General features: G+C 45.1%; 1 long non-coding RNA gene across 1 annotated transcript; it reads left to right on the top strand.

The window, feature by feature from the left end:
- Positions 1-8,097: 8,097 nt before the first annotated feature.
- Positions 8,098-10,473, top strand: LOC123955733. The gene is made up of 2 exons (XR_006821327.1): positions 8,098-8,471; positions 10,221-10,473. It is a non-coding gene; the product is annotated as an uncharacterized LOC123955733 (long non-coding RNA).
- Positions 10,474-26,825: the final 16,352 nt, after the last annotated feature.

Raw genomic sequence — 26,825 nt, 5'->3', positions numbered from 1 at the left:
CTGTGAGCCTGGGTAATGAGTCCTTCCCATAAAATGGTTCTATTCTCAGCATGCTGGCAAATCTCGGTTTCTAAGGCTGGAGTCAGAACTTGAGCTGCGGTAAATTAACAAAGGTAAGACCAGTGGTAAAAAAGCCTGTATCTGTAGCTCTGGCGTATCTCCATGATGCAAATACTCATCCACCATGGCCAGTTTCAAGCTACTGGCCCAATGTCAGTGTCTGTGGAGTGAGGAGACAGCATACCATTATGAAGTATTGTTGCCATATGTATGCAACAGGTAAAATAATTAGGAAGGGAAGAATGTAGAGTAATTATTACCTTTGTTTTTAATTTATTTAATATTATTGTAAGTTAACTTATATAACTTAATTTTAAGTAATGGCTAGTTTAAACAACCAATTTACAAAATTCCTGGAGGTTTATCAGTTGGCCTGATGAGCTGGGGCAGGTTGACTCCAGCATACCATCAGAAGACCAATCTGTGTGGACTAGTTTGGGTGAACAGGTCACCTTCCCAGGATGACACCTCTGTTTCAAACGTGCATATTCTCTAGAGTTTCTATGTGGATGCAGAACAGGGTCAATCTTATTACCCACTTGAGCTTAAAAATCAGCAACCCAGGCCCATTAATCTCTTAGATGTGTCTAATCCTTTTAAAGTGTGCAAAGAGCTGTCACACACATAATTTCAACCAATTCTGGTAACTACCTCGTGAACTGAGTACAACGGATGTCTCCCTCATTTTACAAATGAAGAAACTAAACAGGGAACAGCTTCATTACTTGCTCACACTTAACCAACTAGTCTACAGAAAAGCAGAGAAGCAAGAAAACTACCATTTATTCAATGTCAGCGTTAGACCAGATGTCAACATCTTGTTTAATCCTCCAAGCAAACCTGTAATGTAGACATTATTGTGCAGATTTTAAATATGAGAAAATCGAACTCAGTGAGATGATGTAGCGTATTCAAGATCATATTCCTGGTAAGTCTAAGTCAAGATCAACTACATAGTACTTCTCAAACTCTACTGTACAACAGAATCTCACCAGAATCTGCTAAATACAGATTTTATGGCCCACACTCAAGGATTCTGATTTAGTAGATTGAGCTAAGAATTTGTATTTCTAATAAGACCTTGGGTAGGAACCCGTGATGCCAGGCTGGTCCACTGTTGGAATAGCTCTAAGTTGTACCATGCAGCCTTATTAAGTGCTTCCTAGGAACCCAGGTGTCCTGACTCCTGGTCCTGTCCTCTGTCCACTGCAATACACTGCAACAGTTTCTTCTAACCTCTAAACGAGCCAAAGGATGATACTGTGTATATTTTTGTAAATGTTTATTATATATAATAAGTCAATGTTCTCATTTATAACAATTAAAGTATATTTTCTTCTAATCAATTGACAAACACATAGTGGTTCTGAGCTTTTATATAGACTGATATTATATGGAAAATTTAATGGTCATGAAAACTGTTGTATGAAACTATTTTAGAAACCTCCCATGGGGCTTTATTATTAAGGCTCTGGACAGTCCTAGAAATAAGAAATTTTAAGTCAAAATTTGTCGTCAATAGTCCATGTAGGAAAAAAATTATGTATGTGTTGCAGAATTTCTGGAATCATCCATGGCAAAATAGGCTCCTCCAACTTGCATTTTCAAATTTCAGTTTTGACTTCTTACTCTGCTGATATTTATACTTGGGAGAGCTGCACTAAGGCAATACTTAATGATAACATTAATTATAATATTTATAAGACATCTTTCCATGAGGCTCTCCAATAACTGCAGTCATGTAATCTTTTTCTCGGTGTGGGCTCAAGAGAGATGGGATTATCAACTCCATCTTTGAGATGACAAGCCTGCAATTCTACACAGACCTGAGGCATCTTGCTGAAGGTCATTCACAGACTTAGCCGGCAAGAGAGGACCAGGACGTAGACCTCAGGAATCCCAGCTCAGGACAGCCCCACTTATACAACCACTGTTTCATTTAACTGATGAAGACTGTCTGCACAGAGGGTTGGGATAAGTGTGAATGCCGAACAGGGAGATTCGAGCCAACTGGCTTGGTTACTTGGTAAGAGCTCCAGTGAAAGGACAGGAGAGAAGGAGTCAAACTCTTGTCTAAAATTAAACTATTGGTTTGAACCATTTCTCTTTATTTCCCATTATCACAGAAAAATATGAGTTGGCATTTATTCTTTCTAGCTTTTACCAAATCTGACTTGGGAGAACCCATTACAGCTTCTGAAAATGGATGTTTTATTAAAATAGCTTTGGTTCAATGTATCATATTTGTACATGAACTATTGGGAGGCAATTCAAACAATAGGGCCCCATGAATGCTTATTCAATTAAGATTATAATTTAATTATCTCTCTCAGTTTTTGCCCCACCCCCACTATCCTTCCCTTTGCCATCCTCTTAAAATACCAAGTATCCCCGGTGAGCATTCATTCTGTCCCCTGCTCAAGGGTGGTGCATCAACTCACTGTATCTTCCCAGAATGTTCATTTCACGGATGACTGAAGATAGTGACAGTGTTTTACCCCTTCCAAATGATGAGCGCCTTTATGACTTGAGGAACTTGGATTCTTTTTATGGTTCAGATCTCCATCGTTATTAGAAAGCATGAATCACATCCAGAGATTTCCAAAGACTAGGCTTTACATTGCTGGGAAGTCTCCCTATTTATCAGGTGCCTAAGCCCATCCCTACAGGTCCAGGAAGAAGCTGGACACACGTCCATGGGTGCAGCCCTGGGTCTGAATTTGGGAGGGGCGGAGTTCTCAGGCTGCAGTGAAAATCACTCTCAACTCTGTCCCCTCCGCTCCTCCCCGTGACACTGAATTAGTTCAGGCCGCTCTCCTATCTACAACATACCACCTGCCTCACACATTCGGGGGCCACCATCAGCCCTCAAATGTGAATTGTTCTCGCTATTGCTTTGCAGCTCTTAGGACCATCGGGCTTCTCTCCCTCCTAATCAACTTTCCTCTGCTGCAACATAGATGTCTTCAGGTTTCTATCCTGCTTAAAAACCTTCGATGGTTCTTTACTAGTTCCACGAATGTTTCTCGAAGTGCGTTTCAATGACCCGGGGGCCTCTTCACGCAACTGCACGTTATCAGGCTCCACCTGAAACCTAGTGTCTCAGACCCTTTAGGAGCTGGGCCTGAGAAGTGTACGAGGACAAGCTCGACAGGTGTCTCTATTGCAGTCTCTATTAATAGTGTGAGACTCCCTGACCTGTAGGATATTGTCCGTATGCCTTTGGAGGACTTTTATCACCTCTTAAACCTGGGCTCTGCTGTCTCTTCCGTCTCATCTCCTGCCACAAGGAATCGCTGATACTCCTTATCAGAAAAAAATTTTTCCTTATCGGAAGAAAAATTGGGGGGCATCTTGTCTAGCATACCCTGTGGGCTAGTCGTGCCTCTCATTGGCATTGAGCTATGTTACAACTCTGCGTGTTATACAAAATTGATAATGATGCATGGAAATGCACCTGAATCATGTCTAGTAGAAAACAGCTGATTCTCACTCTGTGGAAAACCCATTTTGCATCTACTTGAAAGCTCACTTCAGCATTCCTCATTGCCCACTGTGTGGTTCTCTGAATTCTCCTTGGAACCAGTTGTAACATCTTGCTGGTTTCCTCATTAATTAAAAATTAAATAAAATATTTGACATGTATTCATTTTATATCTGCATGAGGGCATGACTTTACCTTTAAAAGAATTATCCTTTAACACTAGAAACATGCTATAGTTTCTCCAGTGTCTCTGTGGTGGGGGTATAGTTTCCTCTGCCTCCTGCCTGCCAGACCTATCAGTTTGTCCAGTGAAGTCCCTCTCACCATTCAAGGCTCCGCAAAATTGGCAAGCATCAGCTTTATCAAACTTCAAGCTTAACCCACTCATCCATCCATCCCCGACTGAGTAACTGAGTCTCAGTGCCCGTCTACTCCTTGTTCCCACCCTGTCTCAGTATTTCTCACATCAGATTCCAGGTGATACTTGCAGGAACTGCTCAAAGCCCGAGGGCACAATTATGACCACTTCTCTACTCAAGCCCCTCCAGACTTATTTTCCTTATCTATAAAATGGGGATAATATCAGCACTGACTTCACAGGGCCACTGTCAGGGTTAAATGGGTTGATCCATGAAAACTCTTAGAGTGCCAGCTGGGGTACAGTCAATTTTGAATAAATGTTAGCTATCACCATTTTTAATTATATTTGCCTAATAAGTAGCTTTAGAGCCCCCTTGTCTTAGGTGGCAGAAATTGCTAGCTGTCCACAAAATCTGATTCCTGGGGCTCTATTTCTTAGCCCCCATTCAATGGGTATGATCAGAAATGGTATATGCCCATTTCAAGTCTGGACCATAAAAATCCCCATCTGTGCTCCTCCAAGCCATCCTCTTTCAAGGGCTGCAGTAGAGACTTCAAGGATGGGAATAACCTTGGAAACCGAATGTTAAAAATGGCAGATGAGCTGTCAGCCGGGTTCCTGAATGACTGCCTGCAGCAGCACTCGCCCTTCCTCTCTCTGTCCTCACACCGCACAAACTACAGTATATTCCTCTGTAAGGCTGCCTTCTCCCAAGGCTTTGCTGAGCACAAAGATGGGTCCATTTTCTCCCAACACCAAATGGAAACAGAGGCTACTTAGACCATTTCCACAAGAAGTCACAGCCTCTTTCATGATGCTTTTTTACTAGTCTGATCATGCCTTTTCCAGCCTCGAGGAAAGCACACATGCAATGGGTTCTTATGGGACGACAACCCTCTTTGTCACGGCCAGCCTTAGCCAAGGAGGTGCTGCACTTGTTCCAAAGTTTCAGCTGTTCGTGATTAGCTCTGGCAGTCCGTGCACAGAGCCAGGGGCACATGGGCTCCAAGTGTGGCTCGCATTTCAGGGTCTGCCACCTTACAGAACCAGAGGTACCGGCTCCCGCTTTGCCTGGACGGCCTTTACCTGCCACCCAAAGAGTGGGGCAGATTTTTGAATCTCAGAAAATACAAAGATCTCTTCACATTTCTCTTGAAGGCTGCTCATTTATGTAACGAAGAGTAGCCATTTACCTGGCTTGTCTTCCAACCAAGCGATCTTCATCATGGGACGATCCAAAAGCTAGAGTTTCAGGTTCAGCCTTCAGTGAGCACTGTGGCTGGATGCTGTCTTGCCCAGCACCCTTTTACATTATTACTATTATGTCTCTTTTCTACAGTGACTATCTCAGCAACAGAAGTAATACATAGGATTTGAAGAAGAAAACACAATTACTATGTTTATAGGGGCCCAAGGAGGGTAGCTATTCCTGGACACCCTTACTGGATTTTGCTCCATACCCACGCCCTTCTGATAACTGTGAGGACTGGATGGGATGGTACAGTACAGCACTTCCATCAGCCCTTGGCACACGGTGAACCTCAGGAGATGTCACCTTCCGCCGTAATCCCGGGAGAAGGCCCATGACCTGCAGTCCTTGCCTTTGGCATTGTCAGAGCAAGAATATGGACGGCTGTGCAGGGTACATTCTCCAGAGTCTGTGCAGGAATAAAGGTCTCAGCCTTAAGGGGTTCCTCTAGTCCCCGCAATCGGGTTTTTTGTGAACTTCTGCCGAGTATTTCAGAGCAGGGATCGGAGGGGTAAAGCAGTTACTCAGGGGTATGTCCTTTCTGTCAGTCAGCCTGACCTCCACATACCCTTCTTCCCCATCTTCCCTTCAGGGGACCCTGCCCACACATGCTTGTTGCCCCCCCTCCCCCACCCCCACCTTGCTCTCTCTCTCAGAAGCTGTGAGCGTGGGGGAGAAGACTGCAGTTTTGCCAACCCTTGGCAGGAATCTCTCTACCTTATTTCATTTAGAGGATGGCTTCCACCAGGCCCTTCAGCTGTGCAGAGATAATGGCATAAAGCATTGTCTCTGCAATTAAGAGTCAGGCTAGTCAGCACGGTCCTCATCAGAATGAGGTTTCTTTCCAAAAGGTAAAGAAGCAACTCTATTACTATTGGCAATGACTCAGTGTGTGTGTGCATGTGTGTGTGCATGTGTGTCTGTGTGGTGGAGAGACAGAGGCAGGCAGGTGTGAGGGGAAAGGAGGGAATAAATGACTGTTCTATGCAATGAATACAGAAAATTTAAGCACCCTTTCACGATCCAGTTCTAGACCTAAACAGCGTGTTATGAGAAGTCGGCCTCTCTGTGTATGTGGCTTTTTTCCCCCTCTGTGAGCATTTTATTTCCTCAGTCTGCTGGGCAGTTACTTAGAGAGCACTTTCCAGAGAGGATGATACAGCACAGTAAATGGCCCAAGGGACTGCTCTGCTCAAACCTAAATCAAAAGTCATTAACACTGTCTGATGGCCATTTGGCAGACTCAGGGAAAGGCATTCACGGCAGCAGCTACCCACCTCCTCGGCTCCTGACAGCTCCGGCCTGCAGACCAGGTCGGGAATGACCCAGTCCTGTGCAAGCAGAATTCTGCCTGCCAGCCCTAGAGAGCCACAGCTCCAGAGACCACACGGTCTGAAGGGGACCCGAGGCCTGACATGCCCATGCCGGGACAATGAGCTGGAAGAGCTGAGTATTTAGGAACAGAAGATTGTCTCATCACCACACATCTTTGGCCCCCAAAATGTCTACTTTCAATCTTTTTCAGATAGGTAAGACCAGAAGAACAAATACCCTTGCTCTCTTCATGCCCAATACATTAAAATATATTTATCAACTCAGGATGGACTGAAAATGATATATAATTGTCCGATATCTATCTATTAACTGGGTTTTCAGGACTAGCTTATGAAGACTTGCAGTGAAGGGGGGGGGCAGGAGAGAGTGTACAAATAGCTCTATTTTTAAATAAGTATAAATGTTGAGCGCTAGAAGGGAGTTAACAGGGTACAGAGAGTGAGAGGAACAGGGGGAGGAAGCTGACACTGGGCAAGGAGACATCAGAGCTGAGTCCTGAAGGACGGGAAGGAGGCAGCTTTGCCAAGAGGTAGGACAGCAGGTGTAAGGACTTGGATGCAGGAATGGGTTTAGTCCATTAAGGACCCGAAAAAATGCCCCAGGGTGGCTGGCACTCGTTAGTCAGGAGGAGGGGGCTAAGGCAGAAGGGGAACATAAGGGAGAGATAGGGGAAGCCAGGGTGAGCAAGCCGGGGCAAGCAAGCACCACGGCAAGAATGGACGGAAGGTACATGGGCACCATGTGGAGAAGAACTTTCCAGCAGTTCGACCCATCCAGATGGAATGGCTGCTCTGGCAGACGAAGTGCCCAGCCACCAAAGCTCATCTCTGCTGTTCTCAAAAATGTGGTGCTCGATTCCTCCGGTCTGGAGTTCAGCTTCATGATTATCCTTATCACATGTCGTCTTGTTAGATTCAATCCCTCCCTCCGGCCTGACTGGCTCCTTCCAGATAAGCACACCCCTGATGGTCTCATCTGGAAGCCGAGGATGGAAACGTCCGCTGGAGCAGGGCTGAGAGCAGCGGGCCGCTGAATCCGCCCTCCAGCAGAGGGAAGAGGCTGTGTTTAGGGCTGTGACGCAGAGGGCTCAGACCGGGAGCGGATGACCTTCACGATCTGCGGTTCCTGACTGGGTCTACCAGATCTGTGTGCATCCACCACAAAGGACAACACACATTCCGACACTAGTGGGTTTTTAGGGGAACGTGTCTTCATGAAGATTCAATATGTAGATATGGGGACAGCAAATTTCTTTTTTGGGGGAGTAGTATTTAAGTCCAACATTTTTATTATCATGAATCAATATTTCTTTTTATGCCAACAACATATTTCTGAGAAGTGTCCGGTAGGCCTGGGATCTTGTCTATAATTGCTTTAGCATCTGGACCCTGGGGATGGAGGCCAGCCAGGCAGCCACTCATCAGCCAGGGAGAGGGGTGTGTGATAACCGTTACGCCATGGGTCCCTTTTCAATCCAGAAGACGTCTTCATTTTTGCTACCATTAGAATGTTCCTATTTAGGGAAGCCGGGCTTTCAAAACCAGCATTTTGAAGAAGCGCTTGCCTTAAGCATGGACGCACCACGGGCAGAACCAGTTCTTTCTGGCAGGTGTGGCGCCTGCAGCCACAGGTCCATATTTTGCACTCTGGGCAGGTCCACCTTCGTTCCCACTGCTGGGGATCACCCGGGGCTGGGAGCGTCTGGCTTTGGTAACTCGTTCTCCTAAGTGCAGATGTTTACACTTTAGTTTCCTCATTTGCAGAATTAAAAGACACGAGATTTGTCTCATCATAGAGATATCAATTTTTTTTTTAAGAAATCCCGTCTGCTGAGTGTACAGAAGAGCTACAGGAGGCAGCTGCTAGCGGGCCCATGGGACCACGCAGCTCACACGCTGCTGCCTCAGAGGAGACCCGCACTTGCCGCTCCGGGTTCCCGCCGCCTGTTCCCGCAGAGGCTCTTGTCAGCAGAAATCCCCCAGGTAAGGAATGGGCTGTGGTCAGGGGCCACTTCTGTGTGATTCTATTTCTCAAAGCCTGGTCCGCGGGTCACCGGCATAGGACTCACTTGGGGCGGGACTGGGGAGAGGCTGGTTTGAAGTGAAGACGCCTGGACTCGAGCCCAGCCTGGTGAGGGAGCACCTCTGAAGCGGGAATCCAGGAATTGGCTTTATTTGCAAAGTCACGCATGTGGTTTTTGGATATACTGAAGATTGAGAACCACTAGTGTTACTTTTCTTAGATGGGATTTTTGGTTTATTTTTAGTCTAGTAATTACAGTAATGGCAGACCGTGCTTCCTCTGTGTTAGTCATTGTTCGAAATACTTCTATCTACATATGCACTAATTGGACCCTTATAAAACTTTATGACCTAAGTCTATTAGAATCCCCATTTTATAAGAACAGACAGAAATGCAGAGAGGTTAAGTAACTTGCTTAATATCACACAGCCAGGATTCAAACCCAGGCAGAGTCTGGTCCAGAGTCCACACATTTAACGCTAGACAGGCTATTTTATGCCTCAGTTTTCTAGAATACGACCCCATCCCTCCATGTCGCACCCATATGGCAAACACCTCTTCTTTCAAAACTAACTTAGCCTATTTGCCTCTGTGAATCTTCTTCCTTCTCCCCATGAGGCAGAATACTATCATGTGTGAAAGGGAAGACGGGAGCACAGTCAGGCAGCAGGGCTGCAATCTTGCCTCTCGGCCTTCCCCCTGACACTGTGACATCTCCTACTTCTTAGCACAGGCATCAAAACCACAGTTCTTGGGTTGCTAAAAGGGACCCTGCCTCACAACATTCACTGGCACTGAGTTTGTCTGTCATTCAGACTATGAAAACCCATGCCAGATTTCTTAGGTGTGAAGTAAATTTCCCCTCATTACTAATCAGAGAAGCTCCAGGCGAAAGGCTGACTCTTGTCTGTTGAAGAGGTGAATGAATGAATGAATGAATTCTGTATGTCACTCTCTGGTGTCTCATCAGTGCCCTGGGGGATCAAGCTTCCTGTTCTTATCGTACCTCCTCTCCCTTAGCAAATTTTTTTGCTAAGGAGGGTCATTACCCCTCCTTGGCAAGTGGAAATCATGATGCCTCCTGTCATGTAGTGCTTTTATCCGAAGTAGACGACAAACCCTCCTGAATTGTCAGATCCATCCTACAACAGAGCTGGGACTTGGGCATTATTATCATTCTCATTGTGTATGCAGAACCAGTAGAACCGAGGGAAGGTTAATAAACCTGCCCAAGGTCACCACACATGAGCGGCTCCGCCAACCTCGGAAGCACCTTCCTCACCCACAGACTCTCCCTTCCGTCCCGCAGTCCTTCCCGCTCTCCTGGACTCCTACTGCCTTTTGCTTCAGTGCCCACCTGCAAGCTCTGGTCACTGGTGCGTTTCCTGGTATCTGATACTCTTTCACTCCCAACAAGTACATTTCCAGTGTGACAATCCCTCCATCAGCCACTCTAAGCAGGAGCACTTGAAAGGAGGATGGCTATTTTCCATGAGTACAATTATTTATGTGCACAAATAATCGTGCACATAATTGGCTAATGGAGAGTGCAATCGGCCACATGTGGGCATAATTAGCCACTTGCCCCTCATTTGGAGGGTATAATTATCAAAGCAGGCAATTTTATATCTGCGGATAATTGTACATGCAGAAGAGAATGGCGGATAGGAAATCCGGTCCTTAATTACTTTTCATGTCATTATTTTCAGAAAAGCATTTGAAGATAAAGGTAACTTTCTGCTTGCAATTGCCTGCTTGGATCAAGTGTCAGATCTAGTCGTGAGGAGAAGGCAGAGAGCAGGGCACAGGGAAGAATGCGCCAGGATTTTGTGTACGGAGCTGAAGTCTGAAGCTTCCTCGCCAGAAACACCCCGGCAGCCAATTACCCTGGACATTACACCGAGGCCCACCTAGTGGTCAGCCATCTGCCTACGCAGACAATAAAGCTCAGTTTTTATCCTTCTCCATTATTGTGTATCATTTTTGCTTTAGCAGTTTTAACGTTTTCCTCACTTTGTGGTTTTATAATCTCAGAAACGCCAGTTGGCTTGGCACAGCAAGTGATTCTGTTCGCTGCTGGAAGTGGGTCATTTAAAATGCTTTAACAATACCTTTAACTAGTCATTCATCTGGGGATGTACACAGAATAATAAATTGAGAACACGTCTCTTTGTGGTTTTTCCAAGACGTTAGATGACAGAGATTTGAAAGTCTCTGCTGTGCCCCCTGCATTCTGGTTTAAACAGCTCTGCAAAAACTTTCCCACTCTCCCACTCAATCACACAAAAATACACTTGCTAACAGCAGATCCTAAAAATACATGTCACATGCGAGCACAAGGGAAATTATTTCTTAACATGAATTGACTCTTTAGGAATATGCAAGCTGAGTAATTTTTTAAAAAGAAACTCCAAATCTCCTATTACACTCTCCTTCATCTCCTTCGGAGCCCTGTCTTTAAGGGGGAGGGGGCTAGGATGCACAGCGGCTGGGGACAGGCTTTTTGGCATTAGAAAGATGGGGGTTTCAAGCTTGACTCTGCCACTTGCCAGATGTGTGAATCTGGATGAGTTATTTAAAATTTCTGATTCCATTTCCTCATCTGTTAAATGGGATGCTGTTCTGAAGGTTAAAAGAAATGCAGGTAAGGTTACCTAACACAGTGCTGGGCACATTCTAAGGGCTCAGATAGGTGGTACCTATTATGAATATTAAGAGCCTCATTTTTTAATCCATAGGATCCCTAACCTGTATCAGTCACATGACACTGTATGTCCTATGTCCAGGCCTCATCTCCCTACTAAACGGATAGGAACGCTGTCTTACACGTCTTTAGAGTCCACCCAGCATCATGCCCATAGAAGATGCTCAGCAACTTGCAATGGACGATGGCGCAGAACATCCCAACATCTCCTTCTGACATTCACTGACCTTGAGCGCAATGTCACACTGCCCTCTATGGCTCCAGCCTCCACAACTGTCTCCACGGTCACCCTCCTAGCTGGAGGTGTCCGTCTAATCTCTGTGCGCACCTCTCTGGCTTCAGGACCTCTGCCGTCACTCCACTCGAGCCGCTCTTCAGACTTTGTTACTCCTCATCGCTGAGGCACCCCAGGATCTTGAGTTTCCTTGGGCCTTGTCCTGTCCCCTTGCTTACCTTCCACCTTGCAGGGCCCGGCCGTGCACACCTCTTCCCGGCTCTGCCTTCAATGCTTTCAGGTCAAAAGCTTGAAACTAGTCACTGTAGGAGTATTTATACCACGTGATATGCAAATACTACAAATCAAGGCTCCCCCCCCACCCCAGGAGGGCCATTGGTTAGCCATTTTCCAGTATAATATTGTACTTGTGTACTTGTGTACATATATTTATAGATAACCCCTAGTCCCTTCTCAGCTCGTTGTTGTCTATCATCCCCTGCTGACTCCTGACCTTCCTATTTTGTATTCCAGAGTCATCTCTCCCAATACACATAACTCTGCTCTTCCACACCATGTCCTCTGATGGTCTGCTCCTTCCCTTTTCCAGACTCTACTTGGGGATAACTGGAACGTCCTCCTCGGATCTCATTCATTCCCTCTGTTTCCCATCTCTGATTAACTCCTCGTGTGCTCCCTCAGCTGACAGCTCCTGATGCCTGCGTCATAGGCAGTGTTTTAAATATGGTAGACACGGTCTGTCTGCAGTTATTGTTCTGACATTCACATTATCTCTTTAAGAGAAGGAGAGAAAGGGGTATGTGGATGGCTCAGTGGGTTGAGCATCTGCCAGGGTCCTGGGATCAAGCCCCAGCTCTGCGTGGAGCGGCATTGGGCCCGTTGCTCAGCAGAAAGCCTGCTTCTCCCTTTCCCTCTGCTGGCTGCTCCCCCTACTTGTGCTCTTTTTCTTTGTCTGTCAAATAAATAAATAAAATCTTTTTTTTTTTAATAAAGACTTTATTTATTCACAAGCGAGCATGGGGGTGGAGGGGCAGAGGGAGAGAGAGAAGCAGGCTCTCTGCTGAGTCGGGAGCCAGACGTGGGGCTCCTGGGGCTCGATCCCGGGACCAGGAGATCATCACCTGAGCCAGAGGCAGACACTTAACCATCTGAGCCACCCAGGCGTCCTTAAATACATAAAATCTTAAAAAAAAAAAAAAAAAAAGAAAGAAAAGAAAAAGAAAGAGAAAGAGGGGTCACATGCAGGTCTTTTAATGGTTGGTCCATTGGTCCCTTCAGAATTTTTTAACCCAGTTTTAACACTAATGTAACGCTTCTGGCAGTGACTTTCACGTGGCATTTGACACTGTTTTCACTCATTGCAGAAAAGAGTTCTCTACTGCGCATGCTCGTACAGCCCTAACCTTTGTCAGCCTCGAAGCACCTACCAAAATGGATACAGCTCTCCCTTGAAAGAAGAAAATGATGCGTATTGCGTTTCTTAAAAAATTACAAATCTACAGTGAGGTGCTTACCCCAGAGTAGTGTTGCTCAAGGTTTGTTCATACTGAGCCCACGATAGACGTTCCAGTGTTCCTCTGGAATGTTCGCTGAACCCGGGCCTGGGTTCAGGGGGGCGGGGGAGAAGAAAGGGTACAGCCAGGCAGGAAAAGGAAAGGTATGGCAGGGGATGAAAAAGAACGATTACGAAGGGCATTGCGCCCTGTTCTCTGGGACCGCTCTGCACATGGCTAAGCGGGAGACAGCAAACTGAGCTGTGTCCATTTGGCCTGCACAGTCCTTTTGAGGGATTTTACCCAAAAATGGAGATTTCTGGCTTTTTCTGGGAAATCTTCAATATTGGCCAGACTGGTCCTGACTTTCTGCATGGGCACACAATTGGCCGGGAATGAGTAGCAGCTGCCCCTTTAAAACAGGAAAGCACTCTCCAGCTGGAAACAGCCCACAGCCCCCACCCACCCACCCCAAATTATTTCACATCCAGCCCAAATCACTCCTTTATGTCATCAGCTGGACCTCTGCAGGCATCTGAGCTTGTGAATTCTAGCCTAAAGGAAGCCCTGGAGCTTACCTCCATTTTAAACATTTCCCAAAGTGATGTTTTATTGGCCAGGTAGACTCTCAGTGTTCCTCTCATTTATGAGCCTCCACAGTGCCTTCTACGAAGCAGATGCTCAGTTAACTAGAACGAAGTACTCACTGAAATTAAATGGACTGACCATCCAGGCAGCTTGCTGGAGCTCAGGCATTCTAGTGCTGCTGGGACATGAGCTGCAGAATGTCACTTCGAACAGGTGAGGCTTTGGTCTCTCAGCAGTGGAGGCAAAGTCCCCTCTGGGAGTCTGTAGAGGACGCACAGGCCCTTTCAAGAACAAGGGTGAGAACCAGTTAGTTAGGGAAGCTCCTTTTACTGGACAAATGTATTACTGGACCAAGATTTCAGTGCTTAATAAAAGGACTAGAGCACTAATTAGTCTCTTCATCCTTAGTTTGCCACATGGGTCTCTGTTTCCTCATTAGAAAAGGCAGAGTGAACGTTCTGCATGATTCCATCCTGGCTTCCTCCGAAAGAGGGGGTGGCAAACTAGCCTTAATCCCTGCACCTTCACAGCAAATGTCTTTATAATTAGACTTGTTACTGACTTTAAAATGATTTTTTGAATCCCTGAATAAAATAATGAACATTGTGTTTCTGATGGAGAAGAACGTGGGAGACTGTGAACATGCCATTTTCTCACCATGGTGACTTGTTCTTGGTAACACCTGGCTTAGGCTGGTGAGCGCTCTGCACTGCTCGTCCTCCTGGGCCGTCACCTCCGGCCTAGACATGGCAGAAGGATAAATCCAGCGCGGAAATTAATAAAGATCTCTGTTACAAGCGCCTTTGAAGCATCTGCCCGCCCTCAAAGTCATGCACTACCTCCCATACTAATTAGAGCAGAACAAAATGGGTGCCTTTCCTTTTCGGTAGAAAATTAAAAACCAAGAAACTGTTTCCCCCTCTTTTGATGTAACCTGACACCACTGTGCATACGAAGCATCTCCAGTACTGAAAGGAAGGATAAAGCAAACACCAAGGTGCTAATTGAATTCATATCTCCTCCTCTCCCAGAAGCCAGAAAAACAGAACCAACAAAGCAGTTTCAGTTCGTCGAATCTAAATCATCCAAACAGACCCCTTCTCAAATTAAAGTCCTTTTTCAACATCTGAAATTGTTGCACAGCAAATTGGATGCTGTATTATTTCCATGGAGGAAATTCCCCCAAAGGAAGCAAGAATATTATTTTTGCAAATAATTTGCTTACCACATAGCCAATGATCTAAAATCTGTGAGGGCTTAATTAAAAATTGCTAGAAACACTCATAGCAAGTCAAAGAAGTGAAGAAAGATGCATTTCTTAGATGAAGACAGGTATGACACATTGAGAGCATTTCAAAGCTCTTGAATCACTAAGAAAATCTATGTGTCCCTTTTTAAAGAATTCATTAAATAGTTGTAGGACAAAACTAGAACTCTTCAACAAATCTTCCACCGCAGCTACGACTTGTCAAGTATCTACACCATATGAGGTGCTATTCTTGACTTCTATCCTAAGTTCCTCACTGCCCACCATCAGTATCCCACCTTCCCTATGTAGAAACAGACGCTGAGAGAGGCAAGGTCACTGAAGGTCACTCAGCAAGTGGCAGCCTCGGGATTTGGATCAGGTCTAACTAAACCTAAAACCTATGCTTTAAATAATAGAAAGCATTTACCATGATGAATTTGGCAATAAGCAAGCTTTGACCACATCTCATAAACTGAAAAATCCACTCTTCTTGTTACTGTCTGCATCATCTCTTAAAGTTTTTATTTCTTCTTTGCAGACATCTCTCTTAAGGTCTTAAATTTCCTGAAATGGATGGCTGAAAGTTGTTGCACTATAACATTATTAGCTTATTTTGTTTATCATACCTGTCTTGACTCCTTCCTCCCACTTGTGAATACTGCCTATCAAAAATCTACTCTCCTTGGTCAGACAGTCTGTCATTTTTATTTCATTTGGGACAGGAGAATTAATGGATGGAACTAAGTAAGAGATGGTGGACGGATGTGAGGTTTAAACAGACTAAGCAATGAAGAAAACAGGTGTTTGTGCGGGTAAAGAAAGTGCAAAATACAAGATTTTAGAGGAAGTAGCATGACAAGTTTTTTTTTTTAAGATTTTATTTATTTATTTTACAGAGAGAGATCACAAGTAGATAGAGAGGCAGGCAGAGAGAGAGAGAGAGGGAAGCAGGCTCCCTGCTGAGCAGAGAGCCCGACAGAGAGAGATCACAAGTAGATAGAGAGGCAGGCAGAGAGAGAGAGAGAGAGAGGGAAGCAGGCTCCCTGCTGACAGAGAGAGATCACAAGTAGATAGAGAGGCAGGCAGAGAGAGAGAGAGAGGGAAGCAGGCTCCCTGCTGAGCAGAGAGCCCCATACGGGACTCAATCCCAGGACCCCGGGATCATGACCTGAGCCGAAGGCAGCGGCTTAACCCACTGAGCCACCCAGGTGCCCCAGCATGGCAAGTTTTAAGAGCTTTCAGGTATTCTAGCGGCTCTTAACAGCTATTTATAAAACTACCAAAGCATCTTATTTATTCACGTGCCTAATGCGAAAAGCAATCACAATCATGCTTCTCCAATATAACACCTAGTACGTCCCATATCAAACTCTCAAAAGAGCAATTGATGAGATAAAGGCAATGGCATTTGTTCCCGTGACCACTGATACGAACACCATATGCCAAACTCTACTCTGCCAGATATTCTTTTCATACTTTGTGGGTCTACTTTTCTGTCTGTCTGCTCCCCCAGTGAACAACTTAAGGAAATCTACTGTATTCACTTATCTTGGCATCTCCTTCGCCTAGCACAAAGCCCAACACAGGATTGACGCTTGGTAAATTCTCAATGAATGAGCAGAGGCATTGCCTGGGAATCCCTACTGACCACTCGATTGGACTCCAAGAACTAGTTTTGGCCCAGGTCCAGCACAAGTTCTCCAAGCCCCTTTGAACACCAAGTGTAAATCTGTGATGTCCTCCCGCCCCGGCCGCCCACCAACCAAATGGATCCAGTTCCTTAGCCCTGGCCTGACCTCCTTCCAGCTGCCTCCTCTTCTCCCTGAAAGTCCTTGCCAGCCCCAGGCACAAGGATGTATGAATTATGATACCAACTCTTGAGTTACTCTGAAGACATCCTAGATGGAGGGAGTTTGAACACTGAGTAGGCTGCCAAGCGAGGAGCGTGAAGTGAAAACCAGAGAGGCAGACGGGGCAGTCAGTTAAAAAAAGAACCTGAGAAATTCCCTTAGATTAATTGCTAATGAGTTTGGAGGCCACTGTCAAATCTTTGCCATGTATTTCGGAGATGAGAAAATGAAGACAGAAGGTATGCAGACCGACTGAAAATCGTTGGTACGGAGGAAAGAGTAAAATAGGACAGTAACTAGGGGCAAAACCTGGTCAAGGAAGATTTTGTTGTTTTGCCTTTTGCTTTAAAAGGCTGGTAACAATGCCAGAGACAAAATGTGGAGCAAAGGGAAGCCAGAGCCCCTCAGCCTCGGAACTCACACTGAAGGGAGACCATAATAATTTAAAAAGTGATCTGAAGTCAGCCATGACATAACCTTCAAAGATTACAAGAAATCAGGAGGAGAAGCAGCCGCCTTGGAGAATGTGACCGTACAACTAAATGTCATTTTGACAGCTTCTTTCTTGGAGGTATGTTTAAGATTATTTGAGTTGTCATTTTTTCTAGGAAGACTTCACTTTAATTATACCAATATTGAATATTTTTCAAGATAAAAACAGTAAAGAATTTGCTTTGAAGTCTTTAGCCTTCAAACACTAATATATGAAATCCTCATTGGCAAAACAGTGAGGAATATGGAAATAAGTGCAATCCGGCCTCATAAATGAGGAACTGTGAATGTTAATGGTGCAGTTTTACCGGGAACCTTTTAAAGGGCCCACAATGGAGAGGCTTTGTTATTTCAAATATCACAGAGCTGAGGGCTCCCTGAGGGAGGTAGTGATAAATATTGGTAAAATGCCTATAAAGACAGCAGGGCAAAAATAAGCCAGAAGTTTGAGCTGGCCATTTAAAAAAGCTGCGTAACCTTTCATTTAATTGCCTTCTCGCAGCAAACCAGAAATAAAATCTGGATGTGAAACGTGCTGGTTCCCTCTGAACATGCTCAGAGATACTGCTGTAAGGGGATTTCAAGTGTAATTGCTTTGCTCTCAGCTTAGGTGCAACCAACTGGGTAAAAACTGAACCGTGGTCTGCGACAGGCAGCGTGTGTCTCTGGGCAGAGCTGGGGGGAGTGAGCAGAGGGGAGTCCTGAGAGGCGCTGCTGACACACATCGACATTCCAGTGCTTCCACTCTGCAGCTGAGAGCCCTGCATAAGCCACCAGACCTTTCTGAGCCTCACTTTCCTCATCTGTAAGATGGGTTTACGACCATCTAACTTCGAGACCTGTAGTTAGGCATAAAAGACGTAATTCATTCATTCGATAAGGACTTATTGAATACCATGTTCCAGGCTCTGTTCTAGGCCCTGGGAACATAGCAGTGAACAAATCAGGCTGACATTTTAGTGCAGGAAGACAGACAAGACAGAAAATAAATGTCAGCGGCTCGGTGGGTTAAGTGCCCAACTCTTGGTTTCAGCTCAGGCTATGATCTCAGGGTCTCCCATGAAGCAGCCCTGCGTGGGGCCCTGTACTCAGGACAGAATCTGCTTGTCATCTCCCTCCCCTCCCCTGTCCCTCCCCTTCCATCCCTCCCCCGCTGTCTCTCTCTCTCTCTCTTGCTCAAAAAATAAATAAATAAATCTTTTTTTAAAAAGAAGGAAAGAAATGTCAGGTAAAGGGCATGTGAGGTGAGAACGAGGCGAGGGAAGGGGGTTCAGCAGCCTGAACTGTTCATATACGGCAGCAACCGTATTTCCCATCCTATGGGCCCTTGTTACAATTTGCCTTTGACCTTTCTCCAATTAAGAGGTGGGTTCTTTGTTTCCTTCCCTTGAAATGGGAAAGTTGTGTGGCTTCAACCCATAGAATATGTGGCTCGTATGTGATGCAGCTCCCACCTCAGCTGCCGGCAAGCTCACCTATGAAGCCTCAGCCACCGTATTAGCAGTCCACTGCCCGGAAGCCCCCACGCTGTGAGGTAGTTCAAATGAGCCCCCATGGAGAGTTCACCTGCAGGGACCAAGACTAGGAAGAGAGAAAGAGAGACCCCGCCAGCCCAAGCTGCTTGAAACCTGCATTCTTCCAGGTCTAGCCACCTTGTGACTCTGACCACTTTGAGAGAGATCCAAAAGCCAGAACCTCCCAGAAGAGCCCTTGCAGAATTCCTGGCCTGCGGGGACCATGAGAAATAAAATGTTTGTCGATGTTTTAGCCCACTAAGTTTGGGGGGACATTTGTTACACAGCGACAGATAACTGGGACCATGGAGAAGCAAAATAGTTTTATGTAAGGGAGAAAGAAGCCCTCAGAGAGTTTGGGTCAATGAATTAGGGGAGTGAGGGAGTGAACTAAGATATCTAGCACTCAGGTGTGCTGGGTGTCTTCAAGGAACAGCTGGAGACTGATTGTCACAGGAGCTAGGAAAGGAGGGAGCCAGGAACAACAGGTGAGTTCAAAGACCAGATGGTCTAGGGTCTTGCAGGCCACGGTAAAGACCAGTTTTTACCATAAGTTCAGAAGTTATTGAATGGTTTTGAGCCAAGCGATGACAGGATATGATTTATGTTTTAATAGGAACACCCTGGATGCTCTGCTAAAATTGGTACCTTGATTATTACTTTCATTACAGCATCTCTATAAAAAGCAAAGGTCGGCTAAGTAAAGTTAAGGAATTTATCCTAAGTCGCTAAGCTCCTAGTGGCAGAGATGGGATGCAAACCCACATTATCTTTTCCAAGCTACCTTTTTCAAAGAGAATGAGTTTTACAGAAACCACACGCTACCATATCTTCAGGGCTGAAAGGGGCTGTTACCCCAGTTCCTCTTACACTGCTGCCCCCTTTTGTGAAGGATGTGACGCAGAGTAGTTACCAACTTGAACCACGAAGCCGGCTGGAGCTCAACCTCTGCCTGTAATTACCACGCATCAGCTACATGACCTTGGGTATGTCACGTCACTTTCTGTGCCTCAGTTTCCTCACCTATAAAATGAGGACAACTCACTATGTGTTAGCTAACTGGAATCTGATTAAAAACCTAAAATAAAGTAAAATAAAATAAAATAAAATGAGGATATGGGTGCCTGAGGGGCTCAGCCAGTTGAGCATCTGACTCTTGATTTCAGGTCAGGTCATGATCTCAGGGTTGGGAGACTGAGCCCTGAGTCGGGCTCTGTGCTGGGTGTGGAACCTGATTAAGATTCTCTCTGTCCCTATCTGTCTGCCCCCTCCCATCCTGCTGGCACGTGCATGGGCACACACATTCTTTCTCAAAAAATAATAATAATAATAATAATAATAATAATAAATATGAGTAAATAAATAAAAGGATAAAATAAAATGAGGACAACTCTACTTACCTCAGAGGATCGGGTAAGGGTTGGCAGACAGGCACCCCAGGCACTTAGTCTCGTGCCTGGCCTATAACGGGAGCTTAATCATGTCTCACTGGCCATAAGCACAGCCATCCAGGGCCTCCCAGATTCTGCCTTCTTCAACCCTACATTAGAAAATCACCATCCTTTCCTCAATCCCCACCCACATTCTCCTTCCCTTTTGGTTCAACAGTACCTTCCCTCACTCTACCCTAGGTAGAACTTCTAATTTCATACTCTATGCCCTGGGGAATTCTACTTTTTTCCTCACTGTGCTTTCTAACTCCTGTCCATCACCACTTTGTCAAAAGCCCCGTAGGGGAAGGGGGGACCTTAGGGAGCTCACTTTCCGCCACGCCTGCCAGCCTCTGCTTCCACCTCTGTTGTGCAAAACAGCTGATCTGGGAGTCCTCATCACGGGCAACGTTCTGCCCATTCCCCACCCTCTTCTGCCTCTGGAACACTTTCTCATCCTCCTGGATGATTCTAGACCCTGGGTCATGGCCTTTTCCTCTGGTGGCATTCTGGAAGACGTCCAGCATCCTGACCAATCATGTTCCCCACACCCTGGCCCACAGTGGGTCAGAGTCTTCCCTTTCACCCTCCTTATTTTGGCCTCTTGTCGGTCATGTCACTGCCATGATGACAGCACTGCTCTCGCGGTTTCACCCAGCTGCTTCACCTCGTGACTGTGTTAGTCTGCTGCAGCTGTTACAACAGTACCTAGATAGATGGCTTATAAACAACAGAAATTTATTCTTCATCGTTCTGGAGGCTGAAAAGGGTAAGATCAAGGTACCCACAAATCCAGTGCCTGACAAGAACCTACCTCCTGGTTCGTGGAAGATTGTCTTCTCCCTGCGTCCTTATGTGGCAGAAGGGGCAAGGGAGCTCTGTGAGTGCTCGGTAAGGGTGCCAATCCATTCACGAGGCTCTTCCCTCAGGTCCTACTCACCTCCCGAGTGCCCCATCACCAAATACCATCGCTCTGGGGATTCGGTGTCAACGTATGAATTTTGGAGGGACACAGTCCAGAGCAGTGAGCTCTGTGTGGGGAGGAAGGAGCACTGGGGTCAGAATCCAAAGCCTTGGCATTGCTGTGTGTGGATCTGAGCAGCCACTTTCCCTTCCTGAGTCTTCACTGAGGAGCCAGGAGCCAGGACACTGATCTGGGAGCTAAAGTCCTAGCTTATCTGTGTGACCTTGGGTAAAGCATCTAAGCTTTCTGGACTTCATTTATTTGTCCATAAACTGAGGTCGCGGGAGCAGAATGGTCTCCGATGGTTCTTACAAACCTGAAAACTTCATATTATCTAAGATTGACATTCTATTTTTGATCCCCACTCCTCCTTCCTAGTCTCCCACTTCCTCACTCTGACTGGAGCAGTTTTGTTTTGTTTCGTTTTCTCCTTGTGAAAATGGCCTTTCTACCTCTTCCCTATCCCCTGTGCTGAGCCCTTATGGGCCCACTGACAACTTCCCAGGCATCCATATCCTTTCCCTCTCTGCTTTTACTCTTGCTATGACCGTTCTGGGGAAAACCCTCACTCATTTCTCTTCCGACACAACTCTGAGTCTTCCTTTACAATCTAGCTCCGAGATGCCTCACTGGAAGCCTTTTTGGACCCCCTTGTCCCACTGTGGCTTCTTGTTTTATCTCTGTCACCGTCCCCATGCCAGAAGATACTCTATAATTATTCTGAAATCCTGGGTGCCGTCAGTCATTTTCGAATCTCCAGCTCCTGAAAACTGGTGAACTGTTACTCAATGAATAGAGAGATCCCCGCACAAGAGAGGTCCGACAAGGGTACACGTGCCATTAGGACACACACTACCAGCTTTGCATTCTAAAGAAAGACCAAACTTAGAATCTCAATTCTCTCATTCTAAAAGGCATATGCCATCAACGGGACATCTCCTTTAGAACACCAAACAGAGTGTCGTGTTGAATTCACCTTCCCTCCCTGATGAGCCCCTTTTGTGTCCCCAATTTTTAAAGAAGTTTTGTCTTCTAAAGGCTCAAACATTGGAACCATCTTTGCCTCCTGTCAATGTCCTTGTCTCATGCTGTATCCTCTCTCCTGGACTTTCCTACCAGCTTCCTGCACTTTCCTACCAGCTTCCTGCTGGGTCCCCGATTCTCCTCTGTCACACTTGAATATACCTTCTAGATTAATCTTCCAAAAGTTCAATCCTGATTGTCCCATTTTTCTTTTTAAAAAAGTCGTTGCTGCCTGATAAACAAGATTTAAACTCCTCTGGCTCTCATTCAAACCTTGTATGATCTCATTCTAATCTCACTTTCCTAGATCAATGGTCCATTAGTGGAAGGAAAAAAATACTGTCTTCCAAGCTGTGAGTCTTGAGCTAAGTATTAAAAGATGGACAGAATTCAGCTTGGTCTGGTGGTCAGAGCTACATAGTTATGAAGATGCTTTATCACAGTTCTGTCACTTACCATTTGAGTAACGTGGACAGCCACATCCTTTCTCTAAATCTTAATTTTCTTAATTAAAAACAAGAGTTGTGACAATTTTCCTTGAATCTTTTGGAACAGAAAAGCAAAAAAAAATCCCCCATATGATATGGGAGCACAAAGTCCTTGCCCTCATGTAGCAAGTTTCTTTGGTCAACCAAAGAAACCTAATACGATAGGCTTTGGTTTGTTGCTTTTCTCCCAAGAGAAATTCTATATACGCAGAAACAGAAAGTCTAGCACCTCACAACCACCAGAAGCTAGGAGGAGGCTGGGAAGAATTCTTCTCTACAGATTTCAGAGGGAGCGTGGCCCTGCCAACACCTTGATTTTGCACTTCCAGCTTCCAGAACTGTGAGAGAATACATGTCAGTTGTTTTAACTTGTTTGCCCCAGTTTGTGGTACTTTGCTATAGCAGCTCTAGGAAACGAATACAGGGGCCTTCTAGAAGGAAAGGAACTCTACCTCTGTTCCCCAAGATTCTAAATCATCCCTGTAGTTAATAGAAGTAGAAATATCCCCGAAATAACATTCACAGAAGAAAGAAGGCGTCAAGAACGGTACCGACATTCCACAGCTCTGGTAGGGGCTGGCTCTGGGGCAGCATGTGGTCTAGGCCAGAAACTCTTCTACCAGCCACTTCCACACTGTGTGGGGACTTTGTGGGAACAGGGCTGACCATGGGCACAGGAAATCAAAAGGACTGTTTCCCAGGACCAACAGTCAGCTGGGACACTCTCTAAGTCTACCAGATGTTTATAGCTAGAATTCGTTCCAATTGTTTGATGCCCATGCGTTACCAATGGTTAAATATGTTGCTATCACATTGGTTGTAATGAGTAAAGTCAATGAGACATAATAGCAGACTGAGCAAGAAGCTGGCCTGGCGAGGTCCACAGGTCCACCCAGGACCGGTTTTTGAAAGTGACATCACACAGATGACCATGGTTCCAAACCTTCTCTCCCTAATATCTAGATATAAGACTGACACCTTACAAACCAAATAATCAGTCTCCCAGGTTGGGCAAAGGAAGTTCTTAAGAAGAGAGTAGACTTCCTACTGATGAGGGAAGGTGGAACTCAAACAATTAATTAGCAATAAAAAAGAGATTTGATTCTATCTGTTCTTCAAGTTGAAAAAGTGGGTCATAATGGCAAACACAGAACACAGCGAACAACAAAATTATCTACATGCTTGGCTGTGTAGGACAAAGTGTTCCAGAAATAACAGAAGAAAAAGTCTATTATTGGAAGGTTCAAAAGAGATTTTTTTTTTCCCTGAGAACTGTAGTCCAGTTGGTTGAACCAAATCTCTGAATGGACTTCAAATAGAATCCTTTCTCTACAGAAGGGAAGCTATTACTCAAAATCAACCAAGAGCAAAAGAGCCACATCACAGCAATGGAAATTGGTCAGCTGTTCCCATGCAGAGCTGAATTCAGAAAAAATATTCATTTCCTCAGCAATAGCTTGTCATTAGCTACGAGTTCTGTTTGGGAAAAGGCACGTGATGCTAACAGCGCCACACTACATGGATATAATACGGATGCACGAGCCACTCCTCCATTAGCAGAAGAGACAAGCCAGCAAAAAGTGATTAAAAGAATCATTTGCATCCCCTGAGGACTCAAGATTGGCATGACAGTGCTTAGCTCTTCGTGCCACCTGCTTCAGCTGGGTTCTTGGTGGCAGCTGCTGAGAATATTGGCACTGTGGATTTTCTGTATTAAATGGGGAGCTGTGCATGTGCATAAGGATACAGACCCCGAAAAGGGCTCAGACTCAAACTTTGATGTTTCTGAGTGTATAAAGGGAGCTTTAAGGGAGCTTTAAAGCAGCTATCATAATACGAAGGACAGTAGGAAACAAAAATTATTTTCCTAGGCACAGGAAAAGATCGTAAATTTGGGGAGAGTGACAAAACGTGAAGAGTCACAAGCCAGGAATCAGAATCCTGTATCTAGCATCTCATACTTTATGCTGTACTTCTGTGCCACGGATCCTGTTTAAGTCATTGATGATCCGAGTTTTCCCATCAATAGGATGAACACGGCAGCCCTTCTATCTCCAGAGGTACTGGAAGCATTAGCAAGTTCCTGTCTCCCTTGTGACTTGATCAAAACTAAGGTGCAAAGAAAGTGAATTAAATTCCAAGTGAAGAAGGATTATTACTTAACTTTTTTACCTTCTTGGATCGTACCGAATAAGTAAGAAAGTATGCTTTGTCTATGTATTACTCTTCTCTCTCTCCCTCTCTCTTTAAGATTTATTTACTTCACAGAGAGAGAGAGGGAGAGAGAGAGAGCAAGCATGAGTGCGAGGAGCAGAGGGAGAAGGAGAGAGAATCTCAAGCGACTCTGCACTGAGTCCCAATCTCGTGACCCTCAGATCATGACCTGACCTGAAGCCAAGAGTCAGACACTTAACAGACTGAGCCACCCAAGTGCCCTCTATGTGTCATTCTTATTTGGTCTTTCTTTTCGTGGGTCCTCTTGATCTCTTTTACATGGATATTCACAAAAAACTGACTGTACATTTTTTTCCCCTCTTTTTGACAGCAACTCATATAGACCCTTTCAGGCCAAGACGCTAGGAAAACAGATTTGCTCAGCTATTCCACAAATGCCTATCCGTTGCTTTGTACAGACAAGGTACTGTGCTAGCTACGGTGGCAGAGAGAAGGTTGTTTAGAACATCCTGGCTGTCTGCAGGAGTCTAAAACTCCTTCAGGCCGTATAAGGCATGAATACAAATTTAAAAATCAAGCAAATATTGTAATAAGAGCCTGTAAGATTCATGCAACCAAGTTTGCAGACTTTCAGGAGAAAGGAAAGCTCTTTTTGAAATATGAACTAGCTTTTACAAGTTGGTTATAGGAATCGATATAAGAAGCTGAGTCCAAAAAAAAAAAAAAGAAAGAAAGAAAAAAAAGAAAAGAAAAAGAAGATGAGTCCATGGGAAGATTCTACCTTTTGCGGAAAAGAGGTAAAGGTGTGAGCAGAGACGTGGAGAGCTGGTGTGCTTGATATCCACTGTGACAGTCTCGTTTGGTTAAACAGTGGGCTGCCTGTAGTTGGCTAGCAGCATATTAGGCTGGAGAGTCATTTAAGGTTTGATTGAAGAGGGCATTAAGTGTAAGCTAAGCCTGAAACAGTTCTTTTAAAAACTTGTTTTTAGCTTTCGAAAAAATTGTTTAAATTTTTTTAAAACTTGTTTTCAGCTTTTAAAAACATTGTTATGAAATGGTGCTAAGCTAGTCGGGCTATAGGGCTTCCTCGCATTATGCTCACATACTTTGGTGTCTTTAAGGAACTCCACGGAACCCTTAGGGTTCTACAGAGTATCCTGTATTTTGCAGTGGGTGAAGGGCAGCCATGAAATGTTTGCAAGCATGGAGTCGACAAAATTAGAATAGAATATTCTGAATACATACCTTGCTCATCTTTCAATTAATCGGCAAACGGTGCTGACAGAATGGCATGCAGTAAGCACTGGACAGACATTTGCTGAACGAACGAATGATACTAGCAGGGAAGGACCTATCGAAAGATACTGTCAAGGAATGATTGATAGCATTTGGTGATTGGTTAGAGGGGACCCGTGAGAAGTTGTGGTGAAAAACATCAAGGTTTCAAGTCTGGGCTCCTGGAGGACGTGTGGCAGTACAAACAGGAAACAGGAAGACCTTAAGAAGAACTGATTTGGTGGGAGACATTGTGTATTAGATTTTTTAGCAGGTTAAATGTATTGGAGAGATATTCAGGGAGAAACATCTGGGGACATTTGGAAATAGGAGGGTGGGGTTTAAGAGAAAGACCAGAGGGACTGACACAGATATAATAAGGTAATGGAGACCATGTAGACAAGATAGCTTCGAGCAGGCAGAAGTGAGGCAGATTCTGGGAAACAATGACATCTAGGACATGGGAGGAAGGAGGGAAGCTAAAAAGATGATGAAATGGTTGGAAAGGGAAAGGATCATTTTATCTGATACAAACCAAGTGAGAGGCACTGTATTATTTTTTTAAGATTTCATTTATGTATTTGAGAGAGGGAGCATGCACATGCAAGTGGGGGGTTGGGGCAGAGGGGAAGAGAGAGAGCATCTCAAGCTGACTCCCCTCCCCAGCGTGCGCTGACCGCAGGGCCCGAAGCAGGGCTCCATCTCATGATCCTCAGATCATGACCTGAGCGGAAATCAAGAGTCAGATGCTAAACCAGCTGAGCCATCTGAGCGCCCGGAGAAGCACTTTAAAGATTTCATTCATTTATTTGACAGATAGAGATCACAGGTAGG

Source organism: Meles meles, chromosome 13 (assembly GCF_922984935.1).
Source record: "Meles meles chromosome 13, mMelMel3.1 paternal haplotype, whole genome shotgun sequence".
Lineage (NCBI taxonomy): Eukaryota > Metazoa > Chordata > Mammalia > Carnivora > Mustelidae > Meles > Meles meles.
Note: the sequence above shows the minus strand (reverse complement) of the source record. Positions and strands in the feature narration are given on the sequence as shown.